At 36.0% G+C, this 18705-nt stretch overlaps 1 protein-coding gene across 11 annotated transcripts in view; it reads left to right on the top strand.

The window, feature by feature from the left end:
* Positions 1 to 18705, top strand: part of Tanc2 (tetratricopeptide repeat, ankyrin repeat and coiled-coil containing 2) — a 296480-nt gene that overhangs the window by 120122 nt on the left and 157653 nt on the right. The window lies entirely within an intron of this gene.

The raw sequence follows: 18705 nt of genomic DNA, 5'->3' as shown, positions 1-18705 counted from the left end.
AACAGCAGAGAACCCATTAAGAAATTAGTATGAGGTATATTTGTTTCATTTTTAATTGTGTTTTTTATGTATTATTTTGTGAACCTTTAAAAAATTCCCTTATTTCTTAAAAGAATGTTTATTATAAAGAAATCAGTTTTAAACTGTTATTTTTTTATGTGAATGTCAGGGTTTTTTTTTGTTTTTTTTGTTTTTTTTTTTTTTTTTTCAACATTATTTCAGAATAGATCTCTGCTTTCCATTGCAGTAGCCTTATCAGTAACTTTCCTTTTGAGAAATTACAGAATTCTAGATGTGGTGAGCAGGCTTCCTTAGAACATCACACCTGTCCTGTTATTACCTGGAATGTTTAGAAATAATTGAATATTTCTGCATCTTGAGGATAGGGAGATTTTTTTTAAAACTGGCTTTGTTTGCTAGTTATGTCAATTTGGCTCCACTTTGTCCGTTGAATTTAAGCTGTTATATTTTTACCCCCTTTTTACTTGAATTTTCAGATCATTTGATAATTACCAATTCTAGATAAATGGAATTTATAGTTGTATTTTCTTACACTGCTTGCTTTCTGCTTTTTAGTGTTTTCTTTTTAGCTGTTTGGCTAACCATGGTAACTTAGAAATAATCTAAAACTGGGAACTGAATTTTTAAAATTAGAATATTTAGATTGATTATCAGCCACCTCAAAACAGAAAAAAAGCATTTGATCTGGACTTATTTTTTCTGTTGTTTGCTTTTTGAGTTGCTCTTCTTAATGCATCTTACTTAATAAATATACATTAGACATAACTGGGTACTTTTGACTTACAGAGTTAGATGAAAACATATTTTGTACTTTTGCTTTCTGTTCTTTTTATATTTGAGACTTTCACTTATAAATCTGTATATGATTCTATTCATTGTTTAACAAACCTTTAAATGTGAAGAATTACTATATTAAAACATAGTAAACAGTGTTATTCACATTCACAATTATATGTGGCTTTACTGAAATAATTTTGCCTCTCATTTATGATTAACATATTAATAGAATATCTGTATTTTAAGTATTGTTTTGCAAGTTGAAATACATTTAAATTTTTACATATACTGAAGTAGTATTACGCTATAGGTTGACGCTCCTTTGAAGTTAGTTTGTACTCACAACTGTGCATGTGTATATATGCAATTTTATATTAAATTATTATTAAAATCATAATTCTTATTAATAGTACCAAAGAGTGATTTAGGTATTTCTTTAATAAGCTTAGGATTTTTACTGTTTTATTTATTTATTTTAAAACAATATTCCTTGGCATGCCCTTTGAACTTCATATTGTGGCTTTACCCAATTTGGCATATAAATTATTCATTTCTTTATATATGTTGGCTAATTTAAATTTTACCTATAATTTTTCATATTTTAGAAGATGTTACAAGGGGTTCTTTTATAATAATCCCTATCCTTTTGGGCTGGTATGTGTTTATATCATAAATTAGCTTTACCTAAAATGAAGAACATCAAGCTTCAGATTTTAAGTGACCATGTTCTATAAAAAAAAATTAAGCCTCAGTTTTACAGTGGTTTGACTTTGGATTGCAATTTACTTTCTGAGTATTTAAAGTCTTTTTCATATTATTCATGTGACATATAAATAAAGTCTTCATCAATAGTAGGTATTACTTTTAATTAGGATGAATGTAATAGATATACCGAGTAAATAAAGAGTGAGTTCTAGTTACATTGTTTATTTTTTCTCATGGAAATAAGTACTAACATTTAAGTGATAAATGTGATTTTTACTTTCCCCCAAATTACATTACTATATTTTTATACTTACACTTTAAATTAGGGCAGGCTAGCTTTTCTGGTTACTCTACTATAAAGTCAGTACAATAATGTTTTAGTAGTGGTGGTGGAGTTAGTAGTAGTCCTGTAGGTATTTTATAGGTTGCTGGAGATACACATCTGAAGCCTTGTTACTTAGAGGGGTTTGAAGATAGGAGGATCAGCCTCACTTAGATAGCAAGTTTAAGTTTGAGTTTGAAACCAGTTTGACTCGGTGCCAAAATAAAGAATAATGAACCAGGTGTAGTGAAATATGCCTGTAATCCCAGCACTTAGGTATTAGAAGTAGAAAGAGCATGAGTTCAAGTCTATTCTAGGCTACATAGGGAGACCTTGCCTCAAAAAGCAAAGAAAATAAAAATAAAATTAAAAAACAATAAACAAGTAAGATAGCTTGTGTAACTTGTCAAGCATATTTGGCACAGAAGGTCACTCTCTTCATGCTGCCTCTCCTCTCTCCACTCTGTGGGCCACAGTGCTGCTGCTTGGGCTTTCCCTTAGGAGATCCTTTAGGACAGAGAAATTTGAATATTTACCAAATGAACTATAATGTCTACTTTAAAAGAAGCCCAGAGTTGGAGATGTGGCTCAGTGCCATATTGGCTTAAAATGCAACTGGTCCTGGATTTAATCCCCAACATCACACAAAAACTTCAGATGGTAGCACACAGCTGTGATCTCACCACTCAGAATGTGGAGATAGGCAGATAGGAGATATCAGATCTTCAGCTAACATAGCAGGTAGAAGGCCAGCCTGGGTTACTTTAGCCTTTGTTATTTAAAAAAAAGAAAAAGCAAAAGGGGGCAGGGCCAGGGATACACAAAAGGAAACTTGCACATTCCTAGAAAGTCTTGCATTTTCCTCTCCTAAAATAGTCTGCATTTGTTTTTATTTTATCATCAAAATATCTTTCCCCAAATATTTAAATAAAGCCTTCTGAAGTATATGTTAAAAGGCAGATAAGATGGCTAATGATTAATATGAAAAATGCTGGGGAACCAGGTTGGTATTATCTTTATAAAAGCTAAAGTCTGGGAAAATGTATAGATTCTTGGAGCACTGGTTTCAAATTTAATAGGGGTGATAAATATAGATTCATAAAGGACCAAGAATCTATTATAAAAATTTGCTCTTGCTTTTCTGAGCTGTAGTCCAAATCCTTAGCAATGGTGTTCAACTTTTACAGATATTTATATTCTGTCCATTTAACAGACCAAAGGGGGCTATGGTGTGAGTAAGGAAGCATCTAAGAAATTCACAACCAAACATGCTTTTCAGAGTTCTGGTTGTTTGAGATTCTTTATGTTATGTGGTTGTATATAGGACTCATCAACTTTGGAGATAAAAATGTTTGTCTTTCCCCACTTAACATTCTCATCCCCACAAATTTCCCATTTTTATATTAAGACAGGTGAGTAGATGGCTGTTTTCCTTTGACTCCTGCAATATGATAACAGTAGTTTAGATTCTGCCACTTCCTGGCTGTATGACATTGGGCAAGTTCTAGATAACATCTCTATGTTTTCGTTTCCTTATTCAGTAAATGGATAAATAATGCCCATAGAGTTTGTCAGGATAAATAAATGCTGACAGCATGCTGTAAGACTTACTGCCTAGGCTGACAGGCAGATGATCACATAGAGCAAGTACAAGGTCAGCTGATCTTTCTGACCTTTCTTTACTTTTCTCTCCTTTCTACTACTTCTTTTGTTAAGAAAGCAAGCCATTTTCATTTTTACTTGTTATGTTTTCAAAGTGAACAGAAAGTAATTAAAATTAATTTTAATTTCTTTGTGTAATTTAAAAGAAGCCTGAACTAGAAAACATTTAAAAAGAGTATAAATTTTTAAAATTACATATTCAGTACAGAACGGGCTTTTCCAAATTTTAGCATTTAGTAGAAATGTTAAATCTTTTTGTTTTATTTTTAGTTATTTTTAGTTTATATATATGAGTAGTGTGTTTGTGTGTGTGTATGTGTGTGTGTATTCATATATGTGGGTGTACACCTTATTACTACAGAGGCCAGAAGAACTGCATCTCCTCTAACCAGTTACAGCCAATTATGAGCTGCCATGTGGGTGTTGGGAACTAAACCTGGGTCTCATAAGTGCTCAGCCATCTCTCCAGCCCTCTAGAAATCTAAGTTTTAAATTACTTAGCATTATAAGGTTCTTAAGGCTAGATAATAATGTGTTGTGTACTCTGGATTGAGAATGCTTGTATTTGCTTCTTGACTAACACAAATCAGTTCTGTTTGGGAACTATAACTTAACCCCTCTGTGCCTCAGTTTTTTTCCTTATCTTCAAGAGACAGTAGCTCTTTATTAGGCCATTATAAGGACTAAGAAAAAAATTTAACAGTTTGAATTATTAAAAATATATATAATCTATGTTTTGTTTCCCTCTACCCCAGAAACAGTGTTCATCATCTATTTTCCTATCTTAGGTTTGTAGTCCCATGCCTAGCATGTTGTAGACATTCACAGATCTTTCATGGACACTGGTGAATAGATCAATAAAACATACGGAGATTGCTTGGGGCTTCAGTAATAAGTCTGTTTCAGTTCCTTCATCTGAGCAGGCCAAAGTAGATAATCTTATTGTAATGGAAAGAACATTTTCTCACTAAGGTTTTATTAAAGTTTGAGCTTGAGGCTGCTTGACTCACCACTTTATTACAGCTTGATCTGACTTGTGATGGTAAATTCTTTTAAACAGAGGCTAGATGGAGGTGTGCCATATGAGTCACACTCTCATCCCAATTCTTAGGACTCACTGACCATAATATAGTGCCTAGAAAAGACAGAATTTGTTTTATGTCAAGTTTGATCTGCTCTCAAAATGTGTTACTAAAAGTTGCTCTGGTATTTAAGATAGAGCTTACCTAAGCTGAGGTGGGGGTATATGACTTCATGACTTCCTCATGATTAAGTACCCCAAAAGGACAAAATTAATTTGCCAACAAAAAAAATAAAATTTGCTATTTTTTTCTTGTCTTTATCATTAGATAGATATTGTCTGTTTAGTGGAATTCTTGACATTAAACCAAATGTCTAGTAATTTCAACTCCCCTCTCACTTTGGAGATAAACTATTGCTTTAATGAGCAGTGTAAGCCAGGCAGTGGTGGCACACACCTTTAATCCCAGCACTTGGGAGACAGAGGCAGGTGGATTTCTGAGTTTGAGGCCAGCCTGGTCTACAGAGTGAGTTCCAGGACAGCCAGGGCTACACAGAGAAACCCTGTCTCGAAAAAAAAAACAAAAACAAAAAAACCAAAAAAAAAAAGTAAAGAGGAAAAAATGAGCAATGCTTATGCAATATGTCAATGCTTAGTCTACTAACTTAGATTACAATTCATTATTTGTGTATAAAATGTGACATTGACCTATGGTACCTCTTGTATTTCTAGCTTTTAAAGTTTTGATTTTAAATGTAGTTATATTTTTCCTAGGCTGTATCTTGGATTTTGAAAAACAGTGCCATGGCCTGTCTGTCTGCAGTGCTTTTGTTTCATATTTCTATTTTTTGTTTTTGATACTTTTCAAATAGTGTATTGTTGAGAAAATAGTCGTAGAATGCCACAGGGATTAAATAGTTTTGAGATAAACATGTGGTGCGGTGAACCCAGAGCTTTATGCACTCTGTGCATAAATTTTTACAAACTCCGAGTCATGTACCCAACCTCAGCAAAATTTTTTATTGTATTGTATACTTCTCTAAATCTAAACTTTGAGAATGAATATATTAGTTATTTCTTCTCATTCCTGTGACAAAATAGTCAACAAAAGCAAGGTAAGGAAGGAGAATTTATTTGCATGACTTGGCGGCACAGTCCAGGGCAGCCGGAGTGTGAGGCAGCTAGGCATAGTGTGTAGGTAGTCAGGAAGCAAGGAGAAGGAAGTGTCTAGGCTTCTCTTTTTTCATTTTTTTATTCTATCTGGGACCCCAGCTCATGAGATGGTGGTACACATATTCAGGATGGGTCTTCCTTCATTAGTTAACTATCTGTAGAAATGCCCTTACACACATACCTAGAAGTTTGTTTCCTAGGTGATTCCAAATCTGGCCGTTTTGGCTGTAAAAATTAAACATCACACCTAGTAACTTCTGAAGACCTTCAGTTGTGCTTCTGAGTCTAACTTTACATTGTGGATAACCTTGTCCTAGACACTGAGACTTAGAGCTTCCAGTTTAGAAGCTTTCTTTACTGACTTATCTACCTGCTTCCAGAATTAATATTTTCTGTTTCCTTTTTGATATCCACGGACTGTTACCAGGACTAGTAGGTCAGACTGTAGGTCACTTTTCATACATCAAGGTGCTTCAAAGTCTTGCCTTGTACTTTTAATATTCGTTGTGTATATCATTCTAATAATATAATTAAATTGTGTATGCATTAATAAATGAAATATAAAAAGAATAAAATAAATTGTTTCTAGAAAAATTACATTAAAAGTTCTAGAAAAACTTAAAATCTCAGTAAAGGTAAATTATTAATTAATATAACAGATCAGAGTAAAGGATTTCATAAATCCACTTATATTTAGCTTCTGCGTGTTTTTATTTTTAAAACAAATTTGTTTTTATTTTGTGCATTAATATTTTGCCTCTGTGTATATATGTATACTACAAGTGTGCGTGCTGTCCAAAGAGGCCACAAGAGGGTTTCAGATTCTTTCGCTCTAGAATCACAGGTGGTTGTGAGCCACCATGTGAGTACTGGGAACTGAACCAAGGCCCTCTGAAAGGGCAACCAGTGTTCTTAACTGCTGAGCTCTCTCTCTCCAGTCCCATTGTTTTATTTTAGAGATATTGACTATGCATATTTGTGCTATTAATTCAAGAAAGAATTGGAACTCATATTCTGACAAAAAATGGCCCAGATTTTGCTTCAAACGTATAGTTAATAGATTTATATTTATATTTTAAGTTAAATTCTGTAATACATGTATAACAAATATTTTCCTTATTATCTTCAACATTTTAACAATGAGCTCGTCTCTATTGAGACAGTAAGAGGGCCGCATTTATATATTGTCTTTATGCTGTTTAGGATTCCTGACTATTCGGGCAGATCCTGAGAAAAGCCACATTAATGTGGGCTAGTCATGTAAGTGTGGTCTTGTCCATACATGACTTGGGTTAAGTTTAGTCAAAAATGGAGATTTGTGTTTAAAAACGCCATTTTTATACACAAGCATCTAAATCCCCTCTGTCAATAGGGGACAGAATCAGATGCATGTCTGATTGTGTAAATGAATAATGTCTTAAAGGAAGATTGCAGAAGCTGATCACCTGGACTCTAATCAGACATCATGGGGCAGGTTCCAGCATCTGTACCTCTGTGCTGTGTAACTGTCTACAAATTATTCAGTCATGTTTTTGTATTGTATTTATAAAATGTGCATAAGAGTAACTGTCTCTTAAGAATAGTTTAGACAAATCATGTACCGGGTGTTTAGCATTGTGTAGTATAGAGTGAACCCTAAGTATAACCTGTGTTTATACCTTTAGTATATGACCAAAGTTAGACAAAGAAAACTTAAATGATTATTTTATGGATGGTTTCAAATTTGCTTTGTAGCCCTGACTGGCCTCAAACTGTCCTCCTGCCTCAGCTCCCTGAGTGTTGTGCATGTCTCACCTATGCCCGGTTCTGGAGCCAGCTTTATGAAAACTGATATTATTGTTCATCTCTTTAGCTTTTGTTGCCCTATACTTTTTTTTTGCCCTATACTTTTGCATAACGTTTCCCATACATCCAGTGAGATACATTAGTGAAAGAACAATTTATGAGATCGTGTCTGAAGTTAGACATTTGAGATTGGCTTTTTAGCCTTCATTCTCTTTCTGTCACATCATGACTTTATCTCCACCCTTCTAGATTTTTCCTTCACGTCGTAAAGATGGAGCAATGAACAGAAGAATGTGTTTATTCAAAATGCAGGAAATTTGTGAAAACACCAGAAACTAGATCCAAGCCTAGGTAGTGTGTTCAATCTGCATGTCTCCTCTCGCTGGTCACACTGCCAGTCCTCCATGCTGTTATGAAATAGAACGCTCCTACTTGAGCCAGTCTCCCTGCCGTAGTGCTCAGCTAGTGCCTCTGGCTACCTTTCTCCGCAGTTTGCTTTTCTAGCAGAGAGCAATTCAGGTTCAGACCCGGTGTTTCTCAGGAACTAATCATGTTCTTATCCTTTCTCCTCTTCTCTGCCAAGATGATACCAGGGCTTCAGAGACTGAAAAGAAGCTTGCCCTTTTACAAGACTGGTAATTTCTGACCAACATTCTAAGGTCAACGAAATGTGATTCTTGACCCAGGGTTAAAATTACTGAGTGTTCTTTTGTGTGAATTTCCTATTGTAAGTTAGTAACAACTGCACATTCCAAAAACAAGCCAGAAAGTTACTGGCATTCACACTTGATCCTCAGAAATGTCTCCATAGTCATTTCTGCCCACAGGACAGGCTAGTGTTTTCTTTTAGTATATTAATTTTGAAAAGTTTTAATTGACACATATTTGTACATATTTGTAAATACACTGCAATAGTTGACTGCTCACAGAGTGTGTAATGATCAAATCAGGGTGATTGGATTCACTCATCATTACCTAGTGTTGTGAACATTCAAAATCCTACTGCTTTGAAAATACATAGTTGTAACCAGTTATCCTTTTATCCTATCTGTGCGTGTGTGTGCATGCTTGTGTATGAGTGTATATAAGTGTGCACATATGTGTGCATGTATACTTCCTTGTGCAAGCATGTGTGGAGGCCAGACGTTGACACTGGAATTATATTTCTCAATCATTTCTTCTCCGAGAGGCTGGTGAGAGCCCCAGGAATCCATCTATCTCTGTTTCTAGAGCTAGGATTTGAAGTGTAGACTACCATGCCCAGAGTTTGGTACTGAGGGTCACTCAACCTCTTGCTTGCAGCAAGCACTTTACCCCCAAGCCCTCTCCTTGGCCCCTCCTTTTAACTTATTTTTAGCCAATTTTATTCTAGTACTGGCACAATGCTCATGCTTATGCAAATTTTAGCAGCTTCTACATTCACACTGAATAATTAAAGTCTTCAGATAACGTGCTTAATGCTTTGGAGAAAAAAACAATGGTTTCAAACAGCCAGTAAATGACATCTGCCTATTGTGTACATTGTTATTGTTCAAATCTGTTTATGTCTCTCAAGTCTTGGGAAAACTATTTCTTTAAGAAATTTTGAGTAATTTTAATCAGAATATTGTGAGGCACTATTAGTTTCCAGTGCAAAAGGGCAAACAACAGTATGGCTACATTCTATATGATTCTGAGTTCTGTACTGAGATTATCTGATGGTAGTACCTTTTAAAAGCATATACACTAATGAAATTTGACTGCTCATATGCAGTAATAGAACAGGTGGAGTTTATACTTTAGGTTTATAATCTCAGGATCTAATATATAACATAACATACTTTTAAATCACTGGTAAAGTGCTCAGCAATGAATTTGATTTTAGCTTTCTTGTACTATAAACAAATTTCCTCTAACATTCTGTACCATAGAAGGCAGTTTGTACCAGTACACTTAGTACAGTATATATTCTTCTGAAAATAATTTTTATTCATTAAATATCAGTTTTCTATTTAGAGGCAAAGATAAAGAGGCAGAAAGAACTGAGCCAAGAACTTTGAGCAGATTACTTTTTGCAGTTAGTTGTTATAAGTCATCTTCACTAAGGCCAACTACTCTGACCAGCACCTTAAAAGTTACCATGTGTATCTTTCTGTGTTCTTCCATTGTTTGTCAGCCCTCCACTACTACCATTGTCATCGCCATTATACACTATAAAATATCTAGTGTTGAGCACATCATGGTATAAGGCATTATGCTGATTTTACAGAGATTAATTCATTTAAATCTTTGTGATTACCTTGAGACGTGGTGTCTATTTTATATGCCATTGCTAAGTAATGAGTCTCACATCTGCATTTTGGTTTCTGTCCCAGAGATAGCTCAGTCAGTGGCTTTGGGTGGTTTAATATAGTTTTGAAGTCTATATAGTGGTCTAAATAATAAATATTAATATCTTTTTAGCCATATATACCTCTTAATTTATTTACCATTAAATTTGATTCTTATAATGAAAAGAGACTTTATGCCTCACATTTTTAAGATGAGGAATTCAAACTTGAAAAGTTTAGTAATTTATTGAAGATGACATAGTAACAGGTCATATAACATAAGTCTCAACACCAAGTGAATTTACTTGTTATTTTTAGAATCTGCACATTCCTTTTAAAAGTCAATTGCATCAGGGCAGGGAAATGGCTCAACTGATAAAGTAAAAACCTGTTTTCAATCTTCAATACCTGCATAAAACTGAGCATTGCGGTGTATGCCTGAAATCCCAGACAGATCAACCTATCTCTCCTCAGATACATTCTTGAATAATAAGCAGTAAGTGTGAGTTGGAACATCACAAGAGGCTCTTCCCACTGTGATAATTTAACCATTATTAGACTCGCCTTCCCACAGGAAACAACTGTTTTTGGACACTGCACTGATGACAGCATGGCTGTGTAATCACTGAGTGAAAGGATAGGGCAGGGGTCAAGAACGAAGAGAACCTTGGATTCTTGCCTAAATATGCACTATGGAGAATCTAAGAATGACAGTTCTGCTGAGCTGAGGAAACAAAGGCCAGAGAAGAGTGTCACAGAAAATACATCAAGGCTCTGAAATAATAATGGAGAGGATACTGCACAGAGAAGTAGCATTAAAGCTGGGCATGTTGGCATGCACTGTAATCCCAGCACTCAGAAGGCTGAGGTGAGAGAATTACAAGTTGCAGGCCAGGCTGGATTGTATAGTAATAACTTGTCTCTGTATAGAAGAATTTAAAAAGGAGCTTTGTGCTAACCATTTGTATCAAGTGGAAAATGTATTCTGTTGTATTAAGTCACCATGGTGATGAGATGATCATGTTACTTCTCACCTACCCAGGCAAGACAAGGAGAAACATGATTGTACTATAACTGTGTTCATAGGTCTTTAGACTAGAAGTATACTTATATAAATATAAAGGGCAAAAGTGAGCTTGACAGGCTTCAGTCTTTCTCAGATAATCTGAATATACATTTCATTGAGACAAAACATTGCTACTTGCATGTGAATCTGGTATTAGCTCTTGTTCCTCCTGGGCTTTGAAAGGACTGCTTTGATTCATGTACTTCCATTCCCATCCCTAGCTCTTTGTCGAATTATTCTTCCTTTCATCCTCTGAAATTAAACACTTCTTATCTTTTATTTTCTCTCTCATTGTTATAGGAAGCACGTTTTTCAGATTTTCTTTCTATATGAGGTTTGGTAAGTGACCATAATAAAGCTTTTCTACACATTTTCAGACATTTCTAATCTTAGCACAGTTTAGAAACTGAATTTGAGAATCCACTAATAAATCTAATGCTTTCAATAATGACCCAATGATTTACTCTCAACTTAACAAAGTAACTTTAGCTTTTCTGTGTTGACACATGTAAAACACATTTAGTCTCTGCTTTCTGCCCTCACTTTTGACTTCTTACCCTGCCATCAGTGAAAATAAAAGCTATTAAAGATATGTAGAACTGGGGTGGCCTTCCTTCAAGATAGCAGGAAAATTATCAGAGTGGACTGCTCTTATTAAATAGAAGACATCCTTTCTCAAATTACTTGAGTTTGTCTGTGTGAAAAATTGTTTAACTTGCTAATTTATATCTCCCACTTATACCTCTTATTTCCTAATTTTCTTACCTAAATACCAATCATGACTCTAATATGTTATTCTTAGTATCTAAGAATATTTCATTGGTTGTATCTTTCATATTGGGTACCAAATCTTGTTGCTATTGTATCTGGCATCATGGATCAAACCAGGACATTATACATGTTAGACGGTCACTGTATCACTCTGTCAAATCTACATACCTAGATTTCTAGTCACTATTGGGGATCGGGGTACCAATTTAAATGCAATTGCCAATAAATGTTTTGTTCGTAACTGTCTCGAAGTTTTATTGCTGTGAAGATACAGTGACCAAGGCAACTCCTATAAAGGAAAACATTGAATTGGGACTGGATTACAGTTCAGAGGTTTAGTCTGTTATCATGATGGTGGGAAGCATGGCAATGTACAGGCAGACATGGTGATGGAGAAATAACTGAGAGTTCTACATCTGGATCAGCAGACCGCAAGAAGAGAAAGTGAGCTGCTAAGCATGGTTTAAGCTCTTAAAGCCTTTTGAATGGTACTGGGCTGTTGGAGACTATGGGGACTTTTGAAGCTGAACTGAGTGCATTTTGTATCATGAGATGGCCACTAGCCTATTGGTACCCTGAGTAGACTATTGTGGTTTGAACATGAAATGTACCTCTTAGGTTCACATGCTTAAATACTTGGTTCCTAGCTGGTGATATTTGAGAAGGATGTGGAGGAAATGGTCTTTGAGACCAAATCTTGAGGCTCTAGGCCTAGCCCCATGTTTTGTTCACTGTCTGCTTTCTTTTTTTTCTTTTTCTTTTGATTAATTGTTTTATTTATTTACATTCCAAATGTTGCCCCTCTTCCTGGTTCCCCCTCCAAGAATTCTTCACACCATCCCCCCTCCCCTTTGCCTTTGAGAGGGTGCACCCCCCCCCAGCCTCAACACACACACACACACACACACACACACACACTTGCCTCTCCCCTGGAGCATCAGGTCTACAGGATTAGACATAGCCTTTCCCACTAGGCCAGACAATGCAGAAGTCTGGCACTGTTCAGAAGTCCACATCTCATCTGAGATGTAAGGACATCTCTTTCCTGTAAGCTCCTATAAAATCAAAAGCACAGTACATACTACCAACATACAATGGCACAAAGTATATAATCTCATTCCAAAAGGGAGTGAGTATCAGAGCATAACAAAGAAATTTTGAAACAAACCCAGCAAGTAAACATCAAATCCTGACACCTCACATCTGGCATCTGGGACTTACCTTGGGATCATCTAAAGTATAAAAACCTTAGGTGGCCTTAGACCTCCACTCTGCTACCTGAAGCACACACTGTCACTCTTGAGTTGGCTCCATTCCACATATGTGGCTATTTTAGGCAGATGTCCCATGGTCCCAGTACCACCAATATCCCGAGGTCTTCATTAAAACTTAAGATTCACTTTCACAGAGTCACACAAGAGTCTCTCAGAGCCTCCTTACAGGGATGCTCATCCTGGCACACATTACTAGGTGTTGTTATTGGAATCAAAATGTTCCCATAGATATATGTGTCCATGTAGGTACTTTGTCCACAGAGGGTGGCACACAAGGCAGTTGGTCGTAAAGCCTTTATGAGGTGGATATTCACTGGAGGAAGGAGTTTCACAAGGACATACTATCCCCAGCTTTTCCACAAGGATTCTAAGGAGCCTATGTGGCAAACACTTTACCAACTAAGCTAACACTCTGGCTCCTAATATTTTCTTTAAAATAAAATTTTTATGTGTGTGAGTGTTTGTCTACATGGATGCATATGTACCATGTTTGTGCCTTATGTTCTCAGAGGCCATAGAAAGGACATTGGATTTCCTCAAACAGAAGTTACAGATAGTTGTGAGCTGCCATTTGGGTTCTGGGAACCAAACCTTGGTCTTCTGCAGGAACAGCCAGTGGTCTTAACCACTGAGTCATCTCTCCAATCCCTCTTTTAAATTTTGTTTAGTGTTATAGGGGGATGTGGAAGTCAGAGGTCAGCTTTGTAGAATCTGGGTTTTCTTTTTTCCCCCCACCTTTGCATAGGTTCTAGGAATCAAACTCAGGTTGCCAGACTTGAATAGCAAAGGCCTTTGCTGGTTGAGCCACCACCTCACTCCACCCTAACCCTTATCTCTATATTCCTTAGTAGCAGAATTTAAACTGTTCAGACCTAAGTAAAATATCAAGGCCTAGATGGAATGTTAAGGCCTAGGTAATTACTATCTGGCTAGCTTGTCATTTTTGTGCTGTTGCTAATATTCTAAGGAACCTTTTTTTGTATGTTGCTTCTGCTATTGCTAGGAAACTTTCTCATCCAAGTTGATTAAATATTCTTTTGTTTTGTGCCATTGGAAACCAATAACAATAAAAGTCAATAGAACTGCTTTGTATAATTACCCACAATAAGCTTGTACCTGATCCAACCACCCAGCAGCACTTCTTGCACCTGTGTATAAGCTTTTGTAGTATTTGCTTTTATAAGCTGCTCCTGTAATGGACCCCAACATAAGAGAGATACCTGCATCTATTTAGATTAAAACTTCCATTTTGAGTAGTAAAGTTTAAGTTCCCAAGACCACCCTAGGAACTGACATCCTTGTTGGCAGGTGAACATGTGAGTATTAGACAAGTCCCATCCTGGTTGACATGAATGTTAAACAAGGCAAGTCCCCTGCCACAGTTGGATACCCCAACCAATGGGAACATGATAAATATACAACAAAGACATGTTCCTAAGGAAATCCCTGTATTTCTGAATCCAGACTGGTGGAATAACTTGGCACAGATGTGTAGATCTCAGGCTTAAAAGCCCTACAGGATCTTGACTCAGTGTCACAGTCTGCTCCCAAGTCTGACCTGTGGCCCTGATCCATCAGTCTTGAGGTGTGGTGTTCAATAAACCATCCCTGTTTGACTGAGAAAAACAATGAAATAAAGCCTCAAAGCCTGCCCTCAAAGACACATTGCCTCCAACAAGGCTACAGCTATTCCAACAAACCCATCCATCTTAATTCTTTCAAATAATGCCACACCCATTGTGCCTATGGAGTCCATTTTCATTCAAACCACCACAGCAACCTAACACAGAATGGGCATAAAGTAGATAATTAAATTGAGTTTCCCTGTTGGTTTTTCATTTTATTTTGTTTTGTTTTTGTTTTTTGAGACAGGGTTTCTCTGTGTAGTTTCCCTATTGATGTACAGTTTGGTACAGTAAACTGTCAGTGTTACTCGTTTGGTCTAGCATCTTAACTTTTTACTATACCTGATTACAACCATCTTGTTTATGTTTTCTGGAATCCTGTACTTTTATTCAAGTAGTTTTTAAAGGATTGATTTTTTTTAATTTTATGTATGTCAGTATTTGTTTGCTTGTATATACTACATGCATACTGGTACAGAAGCCAAAAGAGAGTATCCAATTCCTAGAATTAGATTTATAGATGATTATGAGCTACCACCTGGTGCTGAAAACTGAATTTAGGCTCTTAAGAAGAGCAGTAAGTGCTCTTAACCACTGAGCCATCTCTCAAGGCCCTAAATAGATTTTTTTAAATATGACTTGTTAGATGACTTGGTTTATAAAAGCTTCTGCTGCTCTTCTGAGAACCTTAGTATGCATGTTGGGCTGCTCATAACTGCCTGTGAGTTCAGCTGGCCTGCTCCCTCCCTGCCCCTCCCCCAGTACACACACAGAGAGGGAGGAGGGGGAGGGCATGCACTTACACAGATGTATAAAAAGAAATTTTAAAATTTAATCTAAGAAAAGAATTTTTTCAATCAAACTGGAAAAAATCAGTATGTTACATAACTAGAAGATCACCTAGAACATTCTAGATAGATTCGTAAAATTTCAAGAAGCTGTAAAGCTAAACTGTTCCTCTTGGATAAAAATAAGGATTAGTTGGTATTAGTGTTACATTAAAATGTTCTCCTTGACATATAAGGGTTGACACATAACTAAAAAGAGAACTACTTTGTAGCTATTTTATTAGTTATAATAGGTCAGATACCATAACAGTCTTAAAAATAGGATTTCATTCAACAATGGCCGTTTCTAGTTTATCCAGGAAGCTTGGGCAGCTCAGTTAGTCGTCTTGCTCCACCATCTCGAGACAAGATTTTCTTCATGATGTTTATGCATAAGGAAGAGGCAGATGGTAGACTTAGCAGAGACTGTGTTGTCTATTGCCTACAGTAGTCACATAGTCCTTCCTAATTTGCACAAGAACTGAAAGTCCTAATTGCTCTTGTGCTTAGGACTGAATGGAGACTGGATATTGGTAAGCATCAGTGGTATCTGCCATGCTGTATACGTCTATGAGACTCACATCCTTTCTAGACTAGTGAAAGTTTTTTCATAATTCAAAGTGAGCCCCATAATATGGAGAGCGATGTTATGAGTGAATAATATTTGAAATGAAAATACCTATAGATTCTGTTTTCTACTACTTAATTACTGTGGGCTTTCATAAGAAGTCTTGTGATTCTGACTTCACATTTTCAAAATAGGGTTAAGTGTGTTCTTCATAAAAAAATTTTATGAAGGTTGAGTGGATTTAGGTAAATGTAGATAAATGTATAAAGTAGTTATTTAAGTCTTAGTTGTCATGTATTGTTGTTGCCTAACTTTTTTGAAAGCAGCTATATATCTGCAATTAGAATTAGGCTATAAAAGAAGTTTCTTATCACTAAGAGAAAAACTATATGTGAGTCCCAAACTGAGTGAATTCCTTCTTGCTGGCATTTGATTTGTATGTTGTCTTGTCATGCTCAGTTCTTCCATGAGATTCACATCCTTTCTGAACTCATTAAAAATTTTCATAATTCACACTGAGTCCTATAATATTGGGGAGCAATATTATGAATGAAATAATATTTGAAGTAAAAATAACCATTGGGCTAAAACCCATGGCTTCTTGCTTATTAGGGAAGTACTCTACCGCTGATCCACATACTTCTGGTCTTCCTGGAACACAGTTTACAGCTTAAGCAGTTTTTCTACCGCTGAAGTATTCTTTTATTTTCCTATTTAAAACAGAGTTTCATAAAGCCAAGGCTAACCCTGAGATCCATTGTGTAGTCAAGGATGGCCTGAAACTCCTAATCTTCTTGCTTCTGTCTTTCAGTTGCTGGGATTATATGTGTGCACTACCATACCTGATACATTTCTGTAAGAAAAATGTCATCAATAGGTGTGATGATGGAAAACAATAATTTTTAAACTTTAGAGTCCACAGCTGTAACTCAGTGGTAACAGTGTTCTATAGGTTTGATCCACAGTACAACAAAAGTGTTACAAAGGAATGGAAAACCGTTTTACTCTGCAAGTCTTTTCAAGTTGCAGAGTGTGGCGCCAGCATCCGTTTCCTATGCATTGTCATTTAGCCATGTATGCTTCTGTGTTCTTCATCAGTTGTTACTGTTCCAACTTCTTCCTTAGTTTTCTGAAAATGTCTTAAAGGTGTGATGTTTTACCGTATACTCATTCAATTAATGTAATCATGATAACTCATCCAGGATTTAGGTACTGTTGTAAACTCAGAGCATCAGAGGGCAGCCTGTGCACAGGGTTTTTAGCACTAGGAAAGGCAAAAGATGAAACTCCTTCAGTGTCTGTCTCTTCACTGTTCCTCTACTGTGTTATTCTTCCTCTACATGCTGAAATCTTGCTTATTTTCCATATTTGGAACCTTTGCTGTTCCATGTCTCAGTAAATTACATTGTGAGTTGTCATCATATCTGAGCACCATACTAAATATTTTTCATGATTAGAATTTGTTGAGACTTAACAATTATTTGACTGAGAAAAGCAAGGCTTTGTAAATAACATGTTTCTTACTAGTAGGTTCTAGAAATAAGACCTAGATCTTTGAAATGATTATGTCCCTTAAATCCATAAGCATTTTCTTCAGCCAACACCTCCAAAATTAGATTTTTTTAATAGCATAAGAATCAAGTTCCCAGTGTCAATTAAAATACTTCTCAGAGCAACAGTCTCCTGTCATTACTTACATCACAACAAAATGCTTGATTTGAGTTTTGGTTTATGTTTATTCATCCAACCCAATCATTGCTTTCATTACAGTGTTTTGGTTTTGATTAGGTAAACACTTTTGGTGTCCAGTCCTCTTACCAGTAGAATCATGTTAGGTAGCATTTTTTTGTAAAGGGATTTATGTAAATATAGGGTTTTCAAGAAAAGTATCATGTTGTGTCTTTGATTTGTCCTTTTATGTCCTTTAACCTGGCAGTCTTAGGACTGTTGGACATCCTGTCTGCTGTGATGGTACCTACTGTGTGTCATTGACTTACAGATAACATTTGGCATTAATTACTTGGCTGTGATCATCATTATTATCTTACAAAATAATTTAGCCAGATATAGCTGCCATCCCAGATCTTTGTTGGCATAGGCAAAAGGATCACTGCAAATCCAAAGTTATTCTAATCTACATGGCAGGTTCTAGGCCTGCTAAGGACTACAGAATAAGACCCTGACTCAAACAAGTAACTTAACCCCATTATTAGATAAATTAACTAGTGACAAGGTAGATATGAATGAAGGTACAAAGAAAAAGCAGTGAAATATCCATTGTGAGCTTTAATGATAACCTCAATCTCAATTCCCTGAAAAGGAAACCAAGTCAGAATGGCATTGAGCTCCACAGATTTGATAACTCTGCTTGCCGGAAAACTACATATATTTTAGAAATAGGGTTATTTTTCTCTTCCATAATTAATGCAAATTCTGGTTTGTACCAGTGTCCACATTGCCTTTGTAGTCTTCAGGTTTTCTATTCTCTAGAACTCTTGACTCCATCTCATAATGCTCGAACATACTTGAGTCTTCCCTCATGTTCTACTGTCCTCGACTGCTTTCCTACATCTCTGCCCTTTTGCTAGTTCCTGTTCATTACTCAAAAACTGTATCATAAAATTATTCTTAAAAATTTTATACATATAAAGAAAGACCCTTTATCAGAGACCAGTGCTGTATTTGTCAGAACTCAGCAGGTGCAGTAATTATTCTAAAGCTAGGACTGTGATTTAATACCAGCCTAGAGAAGGACTGAAGAGTTTGAGCAATTAAATTATCAGGGCTGAAGAGATGGCT

The sequence above is a fragment of the Arvicanthis niloticus genome, chromosome 6, assembly GCF_011762505.2.
Source record: "Arvicanthis niloticus isolate mArvNil1 chromosome 6, mArvNil1.pat.X, whole genome shotgun sequence".
Taxonomy (NCBI): domain Eukaryota; kingdom Metazoa; phylum Chordata; class Mammalia; order Rodentia; family Muridae; genus Arvicanthis; species Arvicanthis niloticus.
Note: the sequence above shows the minus strand (reverse complement) of the source record. Positions and strands in the feature narration are given on the sequence as shown.